A 23,822-nucleotide genomic window follows, 5' to 3' on the forward strand; every position below is an offset into this window, starting at 1 on the left:
CTATCAGTCCAGGAAGTTTCCTTAGGCCCCTAGGCAGTCAATCCATTCTTCTCACATTTCTAGGCAACCACTGTTCTGGTTTATTTCACCATCAAGCTTTACCTGACCTAGAATGTTACATAAATGGAATTGTAGAATCTAACACATACACTTTTTCCTGGGAGATCTGTTTTCCAGGGAATCTGGGTGAAGACGTACCTCTAACTTGGTATGTTTTGAGTTTTTCCTCATAATTCTGGTCCATTGAAGTACATATACCACCTCCAGGGTAGACCAAAAGAATTATAAATGTTGGCATTTAAAGTTCATGATCAAAATATTTTCATTTAGTGAGTGATATTCAAAGCAATGACATAAGTGCATTATAGATCCTAATTGTTTATCTTTGTAAGTCTTTGGGATAACTATTATTTTTGGCTTATAGATTAGCAAACTAAGGCTCTAGTTGGGCTGAATAGCAACCTGAGATGGCATAATGTAATACAGGCAGGGTTGGGATTTTAGCCAGACTGCATCTGACTCCAAGTCCTATGCTCTTTCATAAAATACTCTACTTATAAGTTATCTGAACAGAAACCCCCCAACTATTAATAACCATGTCTCTAAGGAAGTCCATAAGCAAACTTTGGCTCAGGATGCATGAAGCTAAAGGGACAAGGAAAGTTGCAAAAGGAGGGCTCTCTCGGCACAAAGAAATTACTGCCTCATCTCCTGAGTAGAGCTTTAAAGGCGCTACTCAGATCTATTAGATATCCACCCCATAGAAAGATTATTGGGTATCACAGAAGATGATCGACCACTTATTCCCACAGCAGGCAGGCTGCTGAAACACTACCCTGGAAGCAAGAGGGAGAAAGCAGTGAATAGGTGAAGTCTCACCTTGATACATTTGGAAAAGTACACTATGCCCTTTAGTTAACTCATGCACCCATTCAAATGTATTTATGGGGCAACTACTATGTGCAGACTCTGTTGCTCTCAATTCTGAGGTTATCACAGCAAACAAGCCTGACTTTCTGAATAAATGATCGATTGATTTGTATTAAACTTTTGCTTACAGTAATTTAAAATACAGGCTTGTCACTTTTTTTTTTTGCCTATTAATACCTATTCTGCCAGAAATGGGCAGGATATGTTGGGCAGGAGGTCTTCTGGTAACAGGACAGAGGTATTTTTTGACCATTTAGACAGCACCTTGAAAATATGCTAGCTTGGCAAGTCAGTGCAGTAGGATAACAAAACATCAGCACCCTTACCCGTAGACTATGTGGAGGTCAGAAAGTAAACTGCAACCTATATATGATTACTAAGGCTGATAAAACCTGGAAATGGTGTTTTTTTTTTTTTTTTCTCTAAAACATGAAACTGGGACTACAGATTAAGTAAAGACCATGCAATACTCAGTATGTAATGGTTTGCAAATGTTTTAAATGTAGAGAACCCTTTCCTATAGAAGTAGTCCTTCCAGGACAGGAAGAAAAAAATGACAGAATTAGAATATCACTATTTTGCAGCCCTTAATGAATTAATGGATCCATCACTGATTGCCAGTATCCCAGACTGACCACCTGATGCAATGGGGCTCCTGAGGGAACAACACACTATCAGTAGATCAGTCTTGAGAAAACAAAATTGAACCTGAATCTTATCAACTATCTCGATCCAATTACCAATGAGCATCACACAGAACACTGAATTACAACATGGCAATGAAATTAGCAAAATCCAGGCTGTGAGAAATTCTGCAGGTTAAATAACCAATTTTCTTCAATGTCTAAACTGCAAAAGGAAACAACAAAAGAGATGGAGGGGAAACTTACAGATTAAAAGAGGCTTTACAGGCATATCAACCAAACCCCAAAAGTTGATGTTATTTGGACCTTAATTCAAAAACAATCTGCAGAAAATACAGAATTCCATGAGACATTTAGGTTAGCATTGACAGGATTATTCTTAAATGTTAAAGGTGTAAGATTCTCTTTCTGAAAAATAGTCCTTATCTGTTTAGGATACACACGGAAACATTTTCAGAAGAAATGTTATGATATCTGAGATGTGCTTCAAAATAATAAGCGTGGAAAAATGGGGTACTGATATAGCACAGTTGGCCATCAGTGGATAATTGTTGAAACTGTGTTCTGGATACAGGAATGATTATCCTTTGTTTATGTTTGTAGTTTCTCATAACACAAAGTTAAAACTAACAAACAGAAAAGAAAAAACTTTTTTTTTGAGATAGAGTCACTCTGTTACCCAGGCTGGAGTACAGTGGCTCAATCATGGCTCACTACAGCCTTGACCTCCTGGGTTCAACTGGTCCTCCCATCTCAGCCTCCTGAGTAGCCAGGACTATAGGCATGCACAACCACACCCAGGTAATTTTTTAAAATTTTTTTATAGTCAGGGTCTTGCCATGTTGCTCAGGCTGATCTTGAACTCCTGGGCTCAAGCCATCAAACTACCTTCACTTACCAAAGTGCTGGGGTTATAGATGTGAGCCACACATGCCTGGCTAGAATTCTTTTAAAAAATAAAACCTTAAGTAGAATCCTAGTCTTCTGGGCAAAGTGAAAGTTAGAAAGCCAGAACATGCTTATTTGTCCCCATCTCCCTAAGAGATCCTAAGGCACTGGTAAGATGTATAGAACATGGGCTTTGGATGGGACCTAATCAAACTCCACAGCTTCTGCATGGCAAAAGAAGCAGTCATTAGAGTGAATCGGCAACCAACAGAATGGGAAAAATTTTTGCAGTTTACCCATCTGACAAAGGGCTGATACCCAGAATTTACAAAGAGCTAAAACTGGTTCACAAGAAAAAAACAAACAAGCCCATTCAAAAGTGGGCAAAGGATATGAACAGACACTTTACAAAAGAAGACATACATGAGGCCAACAAACATATGAAAAAATGCTCATCATCACTGGTCATTAGAGAAATGCAAATCAAAACTACATTGAGATACTATCTCATGCCAATTAGAATGGCGATCATTAAAAAATCTGGAGACAACAGATGCTGGAGAGGATGCGGAGAAATAGGAAGACTTTTACACTGTTGGTGGGAGTGTAAATTAGTTCAACCATTGTGGAAGACAGTGTGGTGATTCCTCAAAGACCTAGAAATAGAAATTCCATTTGACCCAGCAATCCCATTACTGTGTATATATCCAAAGGATTATAAATCATTCTACTATAAGAACACATGCACATGAATGTTCATTGCAGCACAGTTTACAATAGCAAAGATCTGGAACCAACCCAAATACCCATCGATGGTATACTGGACAGGGAAAATGTGGCACATATACACCATGGAATATTATGCAGTCATCAAAAAAGATGAGTTCGTGTCCTTTGTAGGGACATGGATGAATCTGGAAACCATCATTCTCAGCAAACTGACACAAGAGCAGAAAATCAGACACTACATGTTCTCACTCATAGGTGGGTGTTGAACAATTGAGAACACATGGACACAGGGAGGCGAGCACTACACAATGGGGTTTGTTGGGGGAAAATAGGGGAGGGACAGCAGGGGGGTGGGGAGTTGGGGAGAGATAGCATGGGAAGAAATGCCAGATATAAGTGATGGGGAGGAAGGCAGCAAGTCACACTGCCACATGTGTACCTATGCAACAATCTTGCATGTTCTTCACATGTACCCCCAAACCTAAAATGCAATAAAAAAAAATTTTAAAAAATGGCAAAATATATTTTAAAAAATTAAATAAATAAATTCAGAGAATTAAAAAAAAAAAAAAGAACATGGGCTTTGGAGCCAACGAGAAGTGGAGGTACCCCTGGGTCTGCAATTTAACGCATCATTTTGGTTCTCTGACCTCAACTTTCCCATCTCTGGAAAGAAGCTAATAAAGCTAAGAAATGCTTCACCAAGAAGCACTTGTGACTTTGTAGGAGAGCTAGCATCTGAGTGGTAAGTAGTGTGATTCGGACCCAAATCCATCTGCCTCTTTAAATCCGTGCTCACAACCACCACACCAGACAGTCTTCTATAGTGGCACCCCACTGTTTGTGAGCTGGCTATGGAGATTCATAGCCAGTAGTGGCCTAGGTTCAAAAAAAGTTCTTTCACTCACTGTAGGCAGTAAAATCTGTGGTCCCCCAAATCAAACTTCCCGTGTTTCAATCCAAGCTCTCCCATTACCAGCTATATGACTGTGAGCAAATCACCTGACCTTGTCAAGCCTTCATTTTTTAATCTATAACATAGGTAAATAAAAGAATGTACCTAGAGTTTTTTGTGAGAAATAAGTGACACAATCACAACACAGTGTCTTAGCTCTTCTCAATCCCCATATATACCTCCCACCTCCAGAAGAAGAATATGACTGGTCTGTCCAAGCACCACACTCTTCTGATCATGACGAGTTTAGACATGGGTACAGAATCCACACTACGTACATGGGATCCTAGCAGGGGACTTTCTGCTGCAAATACTAAAAAAGAGAGCGCCCTTTCCTTTTGGAGATTGAAGAATTAGGAGTCAACTAGGAACTGTCAGGCACTGACCAAGGTGGAAAAAAGCAAAACCAAGAGATGCACTCACCTGGGCCTGAAGCTACCCCAGGAAGTTTTAGTCACACCTGCAATAAATTCTCCTGTTGGTCTAAGCCATTTGGAACTGATTAACAGAGTTTTTGACAAAGAGCAAATGTGTAATAAATGTTAGCTATCCCTTGAAACATACAAACAGATCAAATTTTTCCTGCTACCTTTTACTCTGTTGCTTTGCTTGGGTTATTCCTTTTTATTTAAAGGTTTTTTTTTTTTTTTTTTTTTTTAATTACAGGTCATTTCAGATATATGCAAAAGCAGGGAAAAAAGCATATGAACCCTCATGAACTCCAACAATTATCAATTCATGAATAGTCTTGTTTGGACTATGTCCTTCCCACTTATTTCCCTTTTCATTTATATTTTTCAGATCCTTTTATAGTGTTTTCTTGTGTCGTAGACACTGTTGGTGGTCTACGCATCACCCCCAATTATTCCACCCAGTGATGTTTATTTCTTAACCTCTCCCATGCAGCCAGAGATACAGACCTGTTTGTATTTACATCCCAGAGATGGACCTGTTTGGTCTAGGGGTAATTGCATTCTCCTTATCAGTAACAGGGTCAGGAATGCAATAAATATTGGGTGTTGAAACATGAAAGGGACACTACTGGAGAAGGGAGATACCTATGGACAATTTTCTGCTCTCCTAAGGAAGAGCTACAAAAAAACGTTCTCTCTTTTTCCTATGAATGCTATCCTGTCTCGGTGTGATGCTCAGAACTAGAGCAGCTATATTTGCTAGATGAAGCTATTTCCAAAGATGACAGAGGACAGGAGGAAGGAAACTGACATCTTAATAATATTATTCAGTGACTGAATTAAGCAAGCCAAAGGTCTGTTCCACCTCTGGACTTGCTGTTCTGAGAGTTAAAAATCTGCTTCATTGTATAAGTCTGTTTGAGTCCAGCTATCTGCTATTTGATGTTGAAAATATCCAACTTTGCCGTCAGTACAGACCTATGACCTGTATAGTCTGAGTTTCAAAAGCTGAGTAAGGAATCATACTGGGATGATGTAGCAAAGACACCCTAAAATACAGTGACTTCGACCATATGGAAGTTGATTTCTTTCTCATGTTAAGAGTTTGCAGAGGTGTTCCAGGACAGGTTAAGGCAGCTCTGCCATCATCAGGGCAGAGTTTCGTCTACCATCCTTAGCATCCAGCTTCCCTCTTCTCGTCTCAGTCAGCTGTTCTGACTTCTACCAGCACATACACATTCTGGCCACTGGGAAGAAGAAAGAGACATGCAGGCACCCAATCCCCTTAAAAATAAAACACATAGATTAATCTCGCACATCTCACTTAGTGACATGGCTGCAACCAACTGCAAGAGAGGCTTGGGGATGTAGTTGTTATTCTAGGTGGCCATTTGCTGGATCTATTGCTACAAGGAAAAGGTAGAAATAAATATTGGAACACAGCTACAATGGTCATAAAGAGTCAACAGAATGCAGTATAGGAAGTCTCAGCTACAGAAGAACCAGAGAGGGTTAATTTGATTTGGTTCAACTGACTCTTTAATTAAAACGACTCAGAAATGAAAGCAAAATGTAAAAGAAATGTTCTTAAGTGCCCCCACAACATGATTTAGCAGAACCTATTTGCTTAGATGTAGGTAAAACTACACACCCCTTTCATCTCTTCTTTTTAGGTAAATCCCAGAAGGATCTCAACAATCAGCAATACCTCGTTGGCCCAGTTTATTACCTTGTATATGTGAAGTAACTGAACTTCACTGATTTTCCTTGATTTCAAATCTCTTTTCCTCAGTTAAACTTCATGATAGTGTTTTAATTATATTCTGCTCACTGGCCACCAGTATCCCATAGCAAGCTCCTGCTCTACAAGATTATTATTAATCACAGTAATTCAATTTATGGAAAAGTAAAGACAGACAAATAGAGAAAAATGACAGCGCTAAGAGCACAGTATTCTACAGCCCAGCTGAAATGCCTGTTGATAAAGGCTTTGTATAGTTAAGGCACAAGTGAGACTTTGATTTAGCAGCAGCAGGTTTTAAATGATGCATGAGAAGCCACCAGAGCAAATCCCTTTCTCTATGGTCCCCTCAGGGTCAAGTACCTTGTTTCAATTATGATTTCACCAAATTGCTGTGTTGCAGCAAATGTTTCAGATTAATAGCAGTATAGCACAGTTTTCTGTGGGACAGAATCAGAAAATCTAGTTCAGAGGTTTGTTGAAATATACCCCAAGACACCCAGCTGCAAAACACATTAGAGACTCCAAGATGATGGGAATATTTCTGATCAGTATTCTCCAAAGAGATTACTTTTGCAGAAAATAAGTTTATTATTTATGGTGGTAAATAATATTTCTCAGCGCAGCCAAAGAAGTTTCTTGCAATTACATTGAGAAGGCGCCACAGTGCAGTCCATTATGGAAATTATATTTACATTAATAGGGAAAGCTTTTGTTTTGCCAAGATGTGTATTTCCTTCTAAAGCATACTCATTATGAGTTTGCAAGGAGATACTAAAACGTTTGGCTTGTCTTCTCATTCCAAATGACTCTATTCCTTGGGGAAGCATTCTGTATGGAAAACACCATTTTGCAAGTTCTACTTCAAATTACCAGTCCAGTATTTTTTTTTAATTTAACGTTTTATTTGAGAAGAAATAACTTCAATTCTAGGTGGTCTTTGGTATGTCCAAAGAACAAAGAGAAGGTTGAGGGTTTTATTTAAAACGAAGAATGTTACTTGTGATCTTAAGAGAAAGTTCACTGGTATTAGTAAAGCTCTAGGAAGCTGGTAAGCGTCAATCTATGAGCAATGGCCACAGGTGAAATTAGTCCTAGAGTTGCAACAAGTTATCTCAGTAGATGTAGACAAAACTGGTCTCAGGCTACAGCAGGCAGTTTCTGTAGCCAGGCTCACAAAGAACTACATTCTTGGGGCAATGTTATACGACCCTGTAATTTTCCCCCCTAGCTTCTTGACTCTGTTTTAGTTGGACATGACAAGAACAACCCAATTCATATGATCAATTTGCACAATTATAACAAGAGAATCAACATTTTATGTAAGCACTTAGGCTAAATAATTAGTAGTGAAACCAACCCACATGGCCAGCAGGCTTGAAACAATAGAATTTAGTTAAGTAATGATTACCTGCATCAGAAATACTGTCCATCTAAGTAGTTTCCCAAGTGATTTTTGACAGCACTCTAATTCTACATGGAGTAAACCAAACTGTAAATGTTAAGAAATTGCTCATGGCAGAATAGCCATCTTCCAAACTTCTCATATGTTAAGGCTACTTCTTTTTCTAATAATTTGGAGTTACAGAGAAAGTAAGAGTCTTTCAAGGTTTGGTGAGGTTTTTTCAAAGTTTTATTCCTTAGATATATCTTTGTAATCAAATAGACTGGCTAAGCCCCAGCCTCATTCCTTGTCAACTGGGTAATGTCAGAAAAGTGTTTCAACTTCTCCAAATGCTAGTTTCTTCAGCTACAGCATGAAGATAGTTAACGATGACCATGAAGAGTGGTCATAAGGATCACTGAGATAAGGTGTGTAAAGCTAGGCTCATTCATAGCAATGGCCACTGCTCAGAAAGAGAATGCAGCCCTTATCACTATATTGCTGAGATTTCATTAACAAACCTTTTGCCCTATTAATTTCATGCCCCCTTTTTAAAATAGGTAAGTGTCAGAAGAAGATCCTGTAATGTCAGTGTGTATCCTATAAAGGTTAATTAGGACTCTGAGGTTATCTCAAACTTAATTGTTTATATGACCATTTAATGATTCTCTTCTATTTACTACCCCCCCCCCCCACTGCCCGGTTTTGTTTCCAAAATAAATGTCTCTTTTCTAAGCTCTAAGTGAAGAGCATGTGACCATTCCTCAATGAACTCCTTTACATGTTTTGGGTTGTTTGGCTGAGAACCAGCTTGAGTACTTTTTAGACAAATTGTGGTGATTTCACCATCCACCGTCTTCTGACTCAGAATATGGAATTTGTTCAGTGTGCTTTCAAAAAATCCACATTTCTGTTTCAGATGAAGTAAAACATCTGCGTTGAGAACAGGTGTTTCTCCACTTCTAGCAGTCTCAGGTACTAAGGTCCTGACTGACTCCAAAGAGTTATTGCTTCTCTGTAGATTCCTTTGGGGGATCTATTTATTCTACTTTCTCCCCTCACTGGTAAAATTTCCGTCTTTTTTTTTTCTAAAAGAGAACTTGCTTTTACTCACAACGATTCGTTGAGCCTCTCCGACAGCTGGAAATGATCCTTCCATGGAGTCTTCCACTAGCTTCCAAAGGACTGAAGCTTAAAGTTGGGATTTTCTTTTTCAGGTTCATCACCAGAATTTCTAGAGTAACTTCACTCCCAAAAACAGAACAATCAAGGACAGCATTTACAGAACTGAAGACCTTGTCACTAAAATGAGAGACTATGAGTTTAGCATGTCAGGCCTTCCTTGCTAGCTGGTGTTTCTTTTGTCTGATGACATTCTCTGCAACTTTTTTTTTTCTTTGTGTATTACATATGCAACTCCCTTGGTTTCTGTTGGATATATCATATCTTCAACATCTCCACCCTCATTCTTAATATCTTGGAAGTGCCTTTTCACTAATATGGCCAATAATATGGCCTCTTCATTAAAAAGGCCAACAAAAAGACCAGCAACTACAACTGTTCCTTCAAAGCTTTGGATTCCTTGGCATTCAAAACCGATGCCCTTCTGATGTTTCCATTCCTGGCCAATGCACCAAAATGTTACAGTTTTGCCAATGCACCACAATGTAGCAGTCTCTCATAGCCTGTAGCCTGAGATATCATCCTAAGTTATTTGTCTCACTACCAAGAAAGTTAAGGAGCGTGGACACCATGGGTAAGCTTGGAGCGAAAGTTTAACAAGTGAAAGAAGAAAGCTCCCTGCTACAGAGAGGGGACCTGGAATAGCTTTGCCACCAGTCCAGTTTTAAGAGGACATCCCATGGGGACTTGCCATGGGTCAAATGTTCATGTATTACCATAGTGGGCATATTGGGAGTAGAGAGCTCCAAAGTACCAGAAGCTTGATCCATACTGATGGCTGTAGTAGCATGTCCAAGACTTGAAGTGAGTCTTTTTTTTTGGCAAGGGATGGAGGGGTGGAATCTTATTTTTGACTAATTCCTCTGTGCATTATTTCTAAAGAAGTAAGAGAAATTTGGGATCTAACTTCCATACAGTGGGGGTTATGCTTATTCATCCCACTCCTTATGATTCTAAATTGAAGAGAAAGGATGTTCCCCAAAGGAATGAAGGTTAGAGGAACATCTTTAGCCCTTTTCTCCAGGAATAATTTATCTGACAAGGATGGCAGAAGACCAATTATTGGCCTCTGCTTTCTTTGGCCTTCTCTCTTCCTATACTGCATACCTCCAGCAGGCATGCATGCATTCTTGGGCTTGACAAGGGTGAGGTCAGGTGCAGTCTTCTAACCAACTGGTGACTCTGTCCACTCTACTAAGTCAATTCTTCCCAAGCTTAGGCTCCAAAGTCCAGTTTCAGAGTTAAAATATAATAAAGTCCATTTGACTTCCAGTCTAAACTACATTCTACAATACGGCTTCATTGGCAATAATGGCCATCTTACATCTGACCCTAATTTGCCTCTCCAGCCATATCAATCTCTCTTTTAATCATCAAAGTATATATACCTTTATTTTCCCAACATCCTTAGGTTTTTGTGTCCACTGAAGATTCAACTGGTGGCTTATAACCCATCCATGTGGGCATTCCGAGTGTTTTTTAATAATGAGTTTAATATAACTAATGTAATTTGTAAAAATCTGTCATTGCTGAATATGACATAAAAATTTAGGTGAAAAGCAAAGTAGCTTTGGGCAAGGGGTTGAAGAAGTGACCCTATGCAAGGTTTAGTCAATAAGGAAAATATCCAGTAAATTCAGCAAGACAAGGCTGCTTCTACTAGTCCCACCTCTAGCAAGTGTTATTGATCTTTCAAGGGTTCTCTCTTAGGCTGCCCAGATTTCTCCCACCACTGCTATGTAGCTTTTTTTCTCCCTCTTTTCCAACCTTCCCTACACAATTCAAAAGTTAGAGATGCCCTACAGTCATCCAACTTCTCTTCTAAACTGCAAATGCGCAAGGGATGGTAAAGCCCAAAAGTGATTTATACAATGGTCTGAATTACTTGCTCTCCTTTGTTTTCTCATCTTCAGTCTGGTCTTAGCTCAGGTATTGCTATAGAGTCTTGAGTACATGAGACAGAAACCTGTTCTAGCAAACTAAAGTTAATCAGAAAGAAAGAAAGAAATGTATTGGAAAGGCTTTAGGTAGCTCCTAGAATTAAAGGTAGAGTGAACAGTACAATTCCGGTAGGGCAGGAACCAGGATATGTCTGGGGAAATTCAGTAGCATGAAGTCACAAATGGTCATTCCAAAACTACCATCTGATCACCTTGAGTCAAGTTCCTGAGTATTGCTGCTCATTCCTGCAGTGGGACTCATTGTTTTAGTGTGTGTTCAATGGGGAATTGGGGATCATTCTGTGACTGACAGTTTAGTAAAATCTCCAGCCCAAAGAAAGGAAAACTAGAGGAACAGTGGATTTCTTGGTACTTCATTTCTATGAGCATTTCTGTCCTCAAAGCTACAAGTCTAACTGCTGCATAATATGATTACAACAGCAAATGTTCAACACTGCAAAAACCAAAGAATTACAATTAAAAGATATGTTCCAACACCTTGATTGCTTTAAACACTGGAACACTGCTGCCAATCTCGTGTGCAATTATTCGTCCATTCAGTCACCATTTAGATATATTAAGCACATGTCACATGAGGGGCAAGAGTGAACAAGATAGACAGTGTTCCTGCCTTAACAGAGACTGCTATCTGGTGTGAAGAGGGACTGTTTAACAAGTGCTTAAACCAGGGATAAAATTCTATGAAAGGGGAAAAGGAGGATGGCAAGAGAGCCTATAGACAGAGTAAGTCACGTAGTCCAGGAATTCTAAAGGCTTTGGGAAGAAGTGGCTTTTAAGCTTAGACCAAAAGAATGTGTTTGAGGGAAAAAGAAAATGTCTTGGTGTTGGTTCCTAAGTCACACAATACATAGCAATGTGACCTCAGGTGTGTGCCCTTACCTCTTAGGGCCACAGTTCTTAATGTATAAAACAGAGCCAGGTTATTACTTACCTCATTAGTGCCGTTGTGAGGATCAGAGTCTGAGGTATCAAAAGCTAATTTCCTGACCTGTGGCTATATTTTTTCTTTGCTCGTAATAGTGTTGGTTACTGAACAAGACTCAATTATGTAATGATCATTTGTTACCTATCAGGACTCTTTTGGTTATAGATGAATGAATCCAAGTATGACAATCCCTTAGCAAAAAAGGAAAATTTAGATAGACCATTTTGATATTTTATGTAACAGTTAGGCAGTAAGAATGGCAGGGAGGAAGAGGGGTGTTGGAAAGGGTGTAGTCAGGGGCTCAAATGCAGCCAAGATGATTAACCCTTTCTACATGTCAACTCTAATTTCTTCCTCACTGACTTTTCCTATAAGGAGGAAAACTTGGCCCCAGCAACTCTCAAACTTCACCTTTCACAACCTCAGTCGCTGAAGAAAGAAACTCTCAACGTTTAGGATCCCACATTCAAGAATCTGATCCCAGAGAAGGGCTTCAGTTGACCTTGTTGGAATCAGGTACTCGCCTCTGGATAAGCTAGCAGTCAGTAGAAAACAGGGTACTACAGTATAAAACAGTGAGTCCTACAGCAATCAGGGAAACAGGGCTTACCAGAGCCATTCTCAAAAGAAGGAGACACAGGTCAGCCTAGCAGAAAATCCCACAAATGTAGACTAGATTTTTTTTTAATGCAAATTTCTCCTCTAAAATGATGCTAAAGCTGCAACTAATTGAACAAACAAAGCACGCAAATTCTCTTAAAAGCTAAAATTCTGTTTGGGGACAAAAATCTTCACCTGGGTTTTAGAAATCACTGAGCACACATTCATTAGTTTTGCTCATGCAAAAGTTTTCCTGCAGACCTATAGTTAAATGCCCAAAGTGAATGAATTCCTTAGACTCTAGCTTGCTTTAAGGGGGAGGGGGAACTGTGGGGTAAATGCTGTAGTGAGACACAATATTTAAAAAACAACCCTCAACAGGCATTGTTGCTGAGAGCTTCTCTGTGGCCCTTACTAAGAATATCACAGAACTTGGTAAGCTAAGTTAGGAATTACAGGCCATGCCCGGGAGACTTCTGAAGTGTGTCTGCTCCCATACTTACTGATCAGAACCACACTCACACAGGTGACTGTTTTGTGAAGATGGCTAACAAGGAGTGAGAAGGAGGGGAAAGAGGGAGAGGAGGAAGAAGAGAGAGAGGGAGGTTGGGGGAAAAATGAAGGAGAGAGACAAAAAAACGACAGCAGTCTGACCTGGACAATGCTGTAACATCTTCCTTAAAAGAGCATGTTTAATGTGAACATTTCAACCAGTGGAGATTTTTCTAGAAGCTTACCAATGCCAATTTCCTTTTAACTGAAGAATCAAATATTTCACCAACAGTTCCTAAAATATATTAGAGGGAGCAGGAAGTACATCCTTCATCCAGGGATTGTTGAAGTGTGGAGCTTGTGCCACTGCCTGAGATGACCTCGGGTGATTCCCCACAGGGGTGCCTAAATAACACTGCATACCAGGGTAAACGGTTACTCCTTTTTGGTTCGCTTCTAATCCCTCCGAATTAATATGTGATAGTGTTTGGCACCTTTACATATTCAGTACTTCTCTAACGCCAATTCTATCCCCGGTTGTACAGAAAGAGCAGACACTCGGCTAGGGATGAGGACCCAGATAGAACTGAGTAACAGTGGTGTGTTTCATTGCATTGAATATCCTGATAATGTTTAATTTTAGGTTAGGAATATCAGTCTTCCTTTGAGAGTAGCCATGTAAAGTTGCTTCGTAAAATTTTTTTTGTAGTTCAAAAAAGGCAGTAAATTAAAAGAAAAATATCGACAGTGGTGGTACCAGATGTTCCAAAAGTACTGTCTCAGTCACTAAGTATGCATGTTTCTAGGTCCACAGGTCAAACGGAAGACTCCACGTTCCCAACCCATGTCCGTGTGAGAATAACAGTCAAATATTTTAGTTGAGGAGAGTGCCTGTGGCTTCTCCTGGGTTTTAAAATAAATCTTAAGAGCTGCTTCTTTCCTTCAGTCCAAGATTGAGTTTTCCCTTATGAAGTGCTTACACGGATGATAATAAAGATTATAATGATTTAGAATCCCATAGAGGTTTCCCCTGAAAATCTTTAGTATTAGAAGGTATTTTGGAGTCTGTGAGAGAAAGAAAGTATGCCAAGGTTCAGGATTTGACTAACGGAAAGCTTAAAATGGACTGTAGATTTGCCTCACCTCATATTAATGATGAAACACTGGAAAATATGGGACCATATTAGGAAATGGTCACCAAAGGAACATTTCCCTACAGTTCATGCTGGGAAACTTCATGAGGAGAAGACACGGAAAACCTGGAAACTGCTGGTGGAAAAATAGTTATAGACCTCTTTGCCAACTTCTAAAAATAAAAAGCAATAAATGTTAAACAACTGTGGACCCTTATAGTTATTTTTAAAATCAACAGAAATAAAATGGAAGACTTAATTTCCATTACGATGACCTTATCAGAAGCCCAAAATTATTTTATTTGAAAGAAAATGCCACTTAAAAATAAAAACCAGTTACATTCAACAAATAAATAATGAAACCAGAACCCTGCTCAGTGAGGCTTTTGTTGGTTCAGCTTACAGACTTGGTTCTCCTTGAAATAAAATACATCTTAGCTTCCTCTTCCCTTAAACAAAAACTCACGACAACTGTGTTTATTACATTCTCCTGTGTCTTTGGTCTTGCTTATTTAAGAAATCTCTCTTCTTTTTTATGGTACAGGTCTTTTAAAAAAATTACCTCAAAATCTTTTGAGCAAAGGGTAGGATGTTTTGAGCAAAGGATGGGAGGTTAAAATAATCTTAGTGCATTTATTTAGCAGCTTACAAATACAAGGACTGAAGAGCAATGGAAGAATGATTTAACAGTTCAAGACAAAGAAGAAGTGTTCATAAACCTCTGTGAGATTAACTGCCCAGTCAGATTCTCACAGGGGCTGGATAGGGGAAGTGGAGGCCTGCCTATAAGACATAATGCATTCTAGAATTATACCAGGTGCTATTATATATTTGTATCAGGTGCTATTATTATGAGATCTTTGGGGTGTTGATTTTCTGGCTGGAAACCTCTGTGGCCAATGGTACCTCTGCCTGAGTTCTTGTCCTGTGTCCAGAAAGACTGAGGTACATAGACCAGAGGAGGGTAAACAAGACGAATAGGAGCTTTAAGTGTTAGAACAGCTCAGAGAAGACCTGCAGTGTCATTAGCTCCTATGTGTAGGCAAGTCACCCCATCAAGTGCTCAGCTCTCAGCAGAGATGAGGCTCTGGGGAGGGCTGCTTCTTTCTACAACTGATATTCCTGACTCTCTGCAGGACCCTGAAGCTCTTAGCAGAAAAGATAGCTCCTCTCTGCTGCTGGTTGTCCTGATGTCTCCAGCTATCAGCAGAGAGGATAACTCCTCTCTGCAGCGGGTTGTCTCATCATCTTTCCATCCTCTCTGTCCTCTGCCCTGCTCTGGCTGAACCTGAGGCTTTTATGGGCCACAGAGGAGGGGAAGTATGTGCTGATTGGTCCATGGGCAGCCATAGGCCGGCCCAGGAAATGGCACTATAAGTTCCCCCTCCAGTAGGCAGGGCTGGCAGCTTGGCCCTCAGGCTTCAGGTCTGCCCCTGCCTGAAGGTGGGGCTTCTCTGGGGGCTTGCCCCTTTCTTCCCAGGAGCCTGTCTGCCTCCCATGACCATCCATGGCATCAAGCTGCTGTCACCAAGGGGCACCTACAGGCCAATACCCAGCTGTCCTCAGCCCCTCTCAGCTTCCCCTCCCATGCACCTTGATGCCCAAAGTCCTGACATGAACAGGGCGCAGGGAGCTGGCATATCAGCACTGCCCTGAGGGTGCACACACCTGGTTGGGCTCTGACAGTGCCTGGGCTTGGTCCCAACTCCACTCAGAGACTGAAGTGGGAGCTGGGAGTGGGGAGAGGCCAGGCAGACAGAGCAGGAACCTCAGAGCCTGCAAGGGCAAAGGGGGCCTTCTAGGCCCCCTAGGAGTGCAGGGATGCCTGGGTCTATAGCCCCAGTTTGGACAGCTGTAACTACACCAGGGAGGGAGGGGCTTCTGCCTGCTCTACGGAGCAGGAGGCCCAGATCTACAGCCAGGACGTGGGCAGCTGCAGTCCCACCAGAACAGGGCTCCTGCCTACTCCCAGCTCCCAGAAGCACAGGAGTGCTTCGGTTGCAGCCACAGCTTAGGCAGCTGCAGTTGCATCTTGGGAGCTCCCACCCCACCAACTTGGAAGGGGCAGGGCTCTCGCTTTCCCTGATTCCTGCTGGCTCCATGGAGTACCTGGCCTAGCCCCCTCACAGCCTGGGGTTGGAGCTCCAGGTCCTTTCTGGGTCTGGGCCAGTATTGCGGGCAGGAACGATGCTGCCACTAGCTCCCTGTGTGGCCTTGGTGCTCAGGGGTGACGCAGAGCTCCCCCTCACCTGGTACAACCCAGCCCAGCCTCACTGTGGTGGCCCCCAGGAGAGCGGGCTGCAAGTAGGGGGCTTTCCACCTCCTCCCTGTGCCCTCCCTGCAGGGTGGTGTGATGGCAGCAGCCACACCAGACAGCCCACTGCTGCCATCACTATTACGTATTTAGCATTTCTTTAACACCAATACATGCAGAGTATATTCAAGAATATAATAATTACAGATGATTCTAGATTGAGATGCAATGCATTCTACAATACGATGCCTAGTGGTGGTACACATACACAAACATTGGCTACATGGGGCAGTTCAATAGAGCAACTGCATGTCGTTGCCATGTTGGGTATATAGATTCCTGCTTTGAATTTTTCCCAAGTTGGCTGGAAATATGGTTGTTTTTAATATAAAACATCATGTTTCTAACGGTTGCCAACTAATTAAAAATTTTTTTATTATTTCTGTAAGTTATTAGGATACAGGTGGTATTTGGTTACATAAGTAGGTTCTTTAGTGGTGATTTGTGAGATTTTGTTTTACCCATCACTGAGCAGTGTACCATATTTGTAGTCTTTTATCCCTCACCCCTATCCCATTCTTCTCCTCAAGTTCTCAAAGTCTACTGTATCATTCTCATGCCTTTGTGTCCTTATACTTTAGCTCCCCCAGACATTTTTTTAAACACTATATTGACAAAAGAAAACATATCTAAAAGCTAGATTCAGCCTGTGCTGGTTTGCAATCTCTGCCAGGTAACTGGGCCATTAAGTCTTGGGAATTGAACTCATAACTTCACTCTGGAGTGAGCAGAAGAAGATTTACATTGAATCTTGAAAAAAAAGCAGGGGGAAATGTACATAAGGAGAAGAGAGAGGCAGTGGCAGACATACTACATGGACTGGAAAGCCTAAAAGAAGCCCCAACGCAGGAAGGCTCAAGGCATTTGAACAAACATTGAAGATATTAGTTTGGTTAGAAGAGAAAACCCATATACTGAGGTGAGGCAAAGTAGCAAACGTTAAGAAGTGATGCTTGCTCATTTCCACTTGCCAGAATAATTTCACAAAACCCCTGTGAATACATGCAACTCTCCAGAAAGATGCTTTGAAAAGACAAAACAGGAGAGACAAAAGACAAAACATGCCCCCACACCCAACATCTCTTGCTTGAGTCACTGTATTCCTTAAGAGATAAATGACCCTAGACCTTGCCTTTCTCTGCACTTAAGATAATGTGTGACAGGGTTAGTGATTATGCCTCTGTAATCTATAACAGATGTACTCTTATGCCCAAACCTTGATGTGATTCTGCTTTAATGTATCTGACGTGATTTTGCAGGTACTGAATCTCCACCACCTGTACATGAGCACTGGGCTGAAACAATGTGCTGGAACAGCCTCATGGAGCCTCTTTAAAGCTTGGATCCCAGGCTATAGGTCCGAGTCTATAGTCCTCAGTAAGACTTCTCAATAAAACTAACTTTAAGCTTTTTTTTTTTTTCTTTAGATGAGAAAGTTAGAGATAAGGCATGTAAAACAAATGAAGGATCATATAGATAAGGATCTTAAATATTAAGCTAAGAAATTTGGATTTTATTTCATAGGCAAGGAAGGCTTGGGGGTCTAGAGATTGGATTTTCCAACAAAACTTACCCAGCCTATTTGGAAGAGAAAGAGACTGCAGGAGAAGAGACTGGTCAGGAGACTCCACTATCTCAGGAGAACTGGTGGAGGCAAGAAGAATGGAAAGCTAGTGAATGAGACAGATCCATGGCAATGATAAATCCACAGGACTCATAATCTGCTTCCTCTTAGAAGATGTCAAAGGTCACTCTTCTGTTTGGGGCCTTTGGTATTTGCAGGCATCCTAGTGTAAGTATTCAGGAGGACATTTGGAACCTGAGTTTAGGAGGCTGTCCAGAGATGCTGAGACAGTTGGAGTGCTAGCCACATGAGGATAGCCCACAGACAAACAGCCCAAGGGAGTGGATTTAGAGAGAGAGGAAGAATAAACCTGGGAAGACGAATACCCAATATCTATGTTTCTTATAGCTTACTTCAAAAACCTTGCTAAATTGAGAAATCACTACCCTTGAATTTGTGATTAAGTGATCTCAAAAAAGTATTCTATTTTATTTGTATTATTGTATGTATTGCCTAATTTAAATGTGCTCATTGTAAACTTTAATCTCCTCAACCAGATTAGGTTTTAACAGGAAGAATAAGAAAAGAAAAGAAAAGAAAGGAAGAAAGGAAGGAAGGAAGGAAGGAAGGAAGGAAGGAAGGAAGGAAGGAAAGAAAGAAAGAAAGAAAGAAAGGAAGAAGAAAGAAAGAAAAGAAAGAAAGAAAGAAAAGAAAGAAAGGAAGGAAGGAAGGAAGGAAAGAAAGAAAAGGAAAGACAGACAGACAGAAAGAAAAAGAACGGAAGAAAGAAAGAAAGAGAAAGAAAAGAAAGAAAGAAGAAAGAGAGGGAGAGAAAGAAAGAAAAAGAAAGAGGGAGAGAGGGAGGGAGGGAGGGGAAGGAAGGAAGGACAGAAGGAAGGAAGGAAGGAAGGAAGGAAGGAAGGAAGGTAGGGGAAGGAAGGAAGGGAGGGAGGGAGAGAGGGAGGGAGAGAGGGAGGGAGAAAGAAAGAGAAAGAAAGAGAGAGAAAAGAACTTTGGAGTAGATATTGCCTTGTCAAGAGTAGTTAAAATGGAGCCCTGTTAAGGGTCTGCTAATTACCTGTAAGCTCTTTCCAGTCCCATAAGTAAATAATACCAGAGCTTTTGTCCAAAAATCCATTTTATAGCCAGCGAAACTGAAGGCCCCCCAATTCAGAATTCACTTGACAGCTATCAGCTGCTTTACCATGCAACCAGAGCTTGGTTCTCTGACAGCTTCATACCGTGTTATAAAGATGCCACCAATTAAAAATGCACCCACCTCAGGGTACAGAAATAAACTCTTAACTTCTATGGTCACCTGATTTTCTTCAAAGGTGGCAAGCCAATTCAATAGGGAAAGCATAGTCTTTTCAACAAATCATTCTGAGACAACTGGATAGCCATATGAAAAAATAATAAAATTGGACCCCTACTTCATACCATATAGAAAAAAACAACTAAAAGTGTATCATAGACCCAGCTATGAAAGTTTAAGGTATAGGCTGAACAAGGCGGTTCACTCTTGTAATCCCAGCACTTTGAAAGGCCAAGGTGGGTGGATCACGAGGTCAGGAATTCGAGATCAGCCTGGCCAACACAGTGAAACCCCGACTCTACTAAAAATACAAAAATTAGCTGGGTATGGTGGCAGGTGCCTGCAATCCCAGCTACTTGGGAGGCTAAGGCAGGAGAATCACTAGAACCTGGGAGGTGGAGGTTGCAGTAAGCCGAGATCACGCCACTGCACCCCAGCCTGGGAAAAAAAAGATACACCAAAAAAAAAAAAAAAAAAAAAAAAAAAAGCTTAAGGTAAAAAACTCTTCAAAGAAAAGACAGTAGTAAATCTTTGTGGCCTTAGGTTAGGCAACAATTCCTTAGATATGACACCCAGCACAGGCAGTAAAAAAGAAGGTTAATAAATTAAACATCACCAAAATTTAAAAAAATTTTCTGCTTCAGAGGACACTATCAAGAATGTGAAAAGACAAATCACTGTCTGAGAGAAATATTTGCAAATCACATCTCTAATAAGAAACTTATATCCAGAATATATAAATAATTCTTATAAATTAATACAATGACAACCCAATCTAAAAATTGACAAAAGATTTGAATAGACATTTCTCCAAAGAAAATATATGAGTAATATATATATGTGTGTGTGTGTGTGTGTGTGTGTGTGTATATATATATATATATATATATATATATATATATAGAGAGAGAGAGAGAGAGAGAGAGAGAGAGAATATATAAATATATAAATAAGCTAATCTAAAAATGGGTGAACAATTTGAAAAGACATTTCTCCAAAGAAAATATATAAATGAGTAATAGCTGCATGAAAGATGCTCAGTCCCATTATTCATTAGGGAAATGCAAATCAAAACCACAATAAGTTGCCACTTTATAACCACTAGAATGGCTATAAAAAGACAGACATATGTGAGGCCAACAAACATATGAAAAAATGATCATCCTCACTGATTATTAGAGAAATGCAAATCAAAACCACATTGCGATACCACCTCATGCCAGTTAGAATGGCAATCATTAAAAAATCTGGGGACAACAGATGCTGGAGAGGATGTGGAGAAATAGGAACACTTTTACACTGTTGGTGGGAGTGTAAACTAGTCCAACCATTGTGGAAGACAGTGTGGCGATTCCTTAAAGACCTAGAAATAGAAATTCCATTTGACCCAGCAATCCCAGTACTGGGTATACATCCAAAGGATTATAAACTGTTCTATTGTAAAGACACATGAACATGTATGTTCATAGCGGCACTGTTTACAATAGCAAAGACCTGGAACCAACCCAAATGCCCACTGACAATAGACTGGACAGGGAAAATGTGGCACATATACACCATGGAATACTATGCAGTATTTGATGAGTTTGTGTCCTTTGTAGGGACATGGATGAATCTGGAAACCATCATTCTCAGCAAACTGACACAAGAACAGAAAATCAAATACCACATGTTCTCACTCATGGGTGGGTATTGAACAATGAGAACACATGGACATGGAGGGCAGCGTCACACACTGGGTTCTGTTGGAGGGGGCAAGGGAGGGGCAGCAGGGGAGTGGGGAGGTCAGGGAGGGAAAACATGGGAAGAAATGACAGATGTAGGTGACGGAGGGAATGGAGGCAGCAAACCACATTGCCATGTATGTACCTATGCAACAATCCTGCATGATCTGCACATGTACCCTAGAACCTAAAGTACAAGAAAAAAAAAAGACAGATAATAAATGTTGGCAAAGATGTGGAGAGAAACAAGAACCTCCACACATTGCTGGTATCTATGTTAAATGGTGCAGCCACTTTGGAAAAGTCTGGTAGTTCCTCAAAAATTAAACATAGTGTTGCCATATAGCCCAGAATCCTATTCCTAGGTATCCACTGGAGAGAAATAAAAACATATATCCATGTAAAGATTTGTACACAGATGTTCACAGAAGCATTTTTCACAAGAGCCAAAAGATGAAAACAGGCCCAGTGTCCTTCAGCTGATGAATGAGTAAATAACATGTGATCTATCCACACAATAGAATACTATTCAGCAATGAAAAGGAATCAAGTACCGATAGAGCTACAACATGGTTGAACCTCAAACACATTATTATGAGCCTGTCAGAAAAACTACAAATCTGATGATCCCACGCATATAAAATGCCCAGAATAGGCAATCCAGGGAGATAGAAGGTAGATGAACGGCTGTCCAGGGCTGGGAGAGTTGGGAGGACAGGAAGTAACTGCTAGAGGGTATGGGGTTTCTTTTTGAGATGATGAAAATATTCCAAAGTAAGATTATGGTGCTGATTGCCTTAATATGATTACACTAGAAGCCACTGAATTATATATTTTAAACATGAACAAACATTTTAAATGGGATGATGGCTTATAAATTATATCCCAATGAAAGCTTAAATACCTTCATCTACCATGCACCGCATGAAGTTTCCAGCACTTGCCAGACAGGGTCTCTTATTCTTGTTAGTCTCTTTTCTTTAAGATCTTTGCATCAGTTCTTCTTTTTGTCATGAATGCCTTGATTCTTTCTACCACAAACTGGCTTCTCTTATCTTCCAGAACAGCTTCAAGTTCCTGCCTCTCAAACATGCCATGCTTGTTCCTATTTCATGTGTTTGCAATGGTGCTTCCTTCTACTTGGAAAGCTCTCACCCCTGCCTCTGCAGGACTGCTGCCTTCTCACCACTGAGGTTCCACTCAAAAGAGAGGTCTTGGACTTCCATAGCTCCAGCAGCCCACAATCACCACCTACCTCTCATGTACTTGTGTCACGGCAAGTACCTAACAGTAGGTTCTGTCTTGCTTTCCATATTCCCATTTGTATTTGTTTGCTTGCTTGCTAAAGGATTTACTGTGTATCTTCCTCACTAGATCATATATTCCTTGAGAACTGGAGCTCTGTCATAGCTGTTCCCACCACATCAGGCCTGTAATAAGAGATGTTGGCTGATGGCTTTAGGATGAATGAAGTACAAGATAAGGTGGCTTGCCTCTGCCCTAGTAATAGGATGAAAAGGAATGAACCGTTTTACCTCTCCAAAACTCCACCCTCATTCACCCCCACTCCCTCCAAGAAGGAGCCAGAATTTCCTTAACAACAATTTTCTGATGCCAAAAACCTCTCCCCAAGAGACTGATTTCAGGAAAATACATTCCTCTTCACCTAAAGGTGCAGCACCAGCTCAGTGAAAATTGTTTCAGTAAAACTAGTCTCAAGCAAGATCAATGGGAGAAAGAGAAAAAAGCAAAGGACAAAGGCCAGCGTGCACTTCTAATGAAAGGAAAATCAAAGCAGAGTATGTCCCAGGGGAGCTGAATAGAAACAATAGGTGTCAGGAAGCCAAGCAGCGATTACCAGACAGAATGAAGCTCACTCCAGGAAAATGAAGGGGAGAATGAAGCATAGCTTACGTGGAGTTTGTCCTCAAATTTATAGCTGACTTTGTGAGATGAGTTGCAAAGCATCTAGCTCTTCAACACTGAAAGAAGGAAGAGAAAGAAAAAAAGAAAGAAAAAGAAAAGATGAGAAAAAATGTTTTAAAATAAAAAAGCGAAAGTATTTCCTCACCTAATCATCTTCTGAATAAAAGAGCTAGTGAGAGAATCAAAAGAAAGAAAATGACCCCTATTGGCAATTAAAGAAAACTTTATGAAAAAGCACATATCTTATTCCACTTCCTGAACTTCTCTTCTGCAAAAAGAACAAAAAGAGAGAAAAAGAAGAAAAGAGACAAGGTCAAAGTCACAAATATAAAACCAATCAAATGATGCTGGCTTCCTTTTCAACCTAAGCACAACAGTCAATTAATAAAATGTCAAAAGGCTTTTGCAATTTACCTGTTACACCATGAGAGACATCACATCCAAATAACTTGCTGATATGCAAACATCCAGCTAGATTCACAAGAGGAATGAAGACCAAGTTCAGATACAGGAAAGCAACTCACACCACTGCAACCGTGTCTCCAGGTATGAACATTCGAAGACCAGTAGCATATCACAAAGACCACTAAATTATTTAGAACCGTCATTCAGGAAATGTTCTCATGTTTAAACAAGCGGAGATCAGAGATTATACCTAAGCCCCTTCTTCCCCCTCCTCCGCTCTACCCCTACAAGTCCCAAGACAGTCTGCCAAGAACAAGTTTAGTATCAGCTTATCATAGGCTCTAGTCTTAGCCCTGCAATTACATCCTGCCCTGGCAGGAAGCTGAACCTGGCAATCAAGATTCCCTCTCATCTCTGTTTTCTATATCTCACATGCTTGGGGAGGCGGCAGAGCATGTGGTATGACGGCATGCAGAGTGAGAGTTTGCAAGACCTGCATTTGAATCCTGATTTTGGCACTTCTCCTGTGTGAGCTTGGCAGCTCACTTCACCTCTGAGGGCCTGTTTCTCACTGGCGATCAAGGGCCAGCAAATCCC

General features: G+C 40.6%; 1 protein-coding gene and 1 pseudogene across 1 annotated transcript in view; both read right to left on the minus strand.

Annotated features, from left to right (window-relative positions):
• FRMD4B (FERM domain containing 4B) overlaps positions 1–23,822 on the minus strand; it is a 364,030-nt gene that overhangs the window by 281,559 nt on the left and 58,649 nt on the right. The gene's annotated exons all lie outside the window — the stretch shown is intronic.
• On the minus strand, positions 4,220–10,185 carry LOC116559600 (annotated as a pseudogene).

The sequence above is a fragment of the Sapajus apella genome, unplaced genomic scaffold (genome assembly GCF_009761245.1).
Source record: "Sapajus apella isolate SASKATOON/1434 unplaced genomic scaffold, GSC_monkey_1.0 scaffold23, whole genome shotgun sequence".
In the NCBI taxonomy this organism is placed as follows: domain Eukaryota; kingdom Metazoa; phylum Chordata; class Mammalia; order Primates; family Cebidae; genus Sapajus; species Sapajus apella.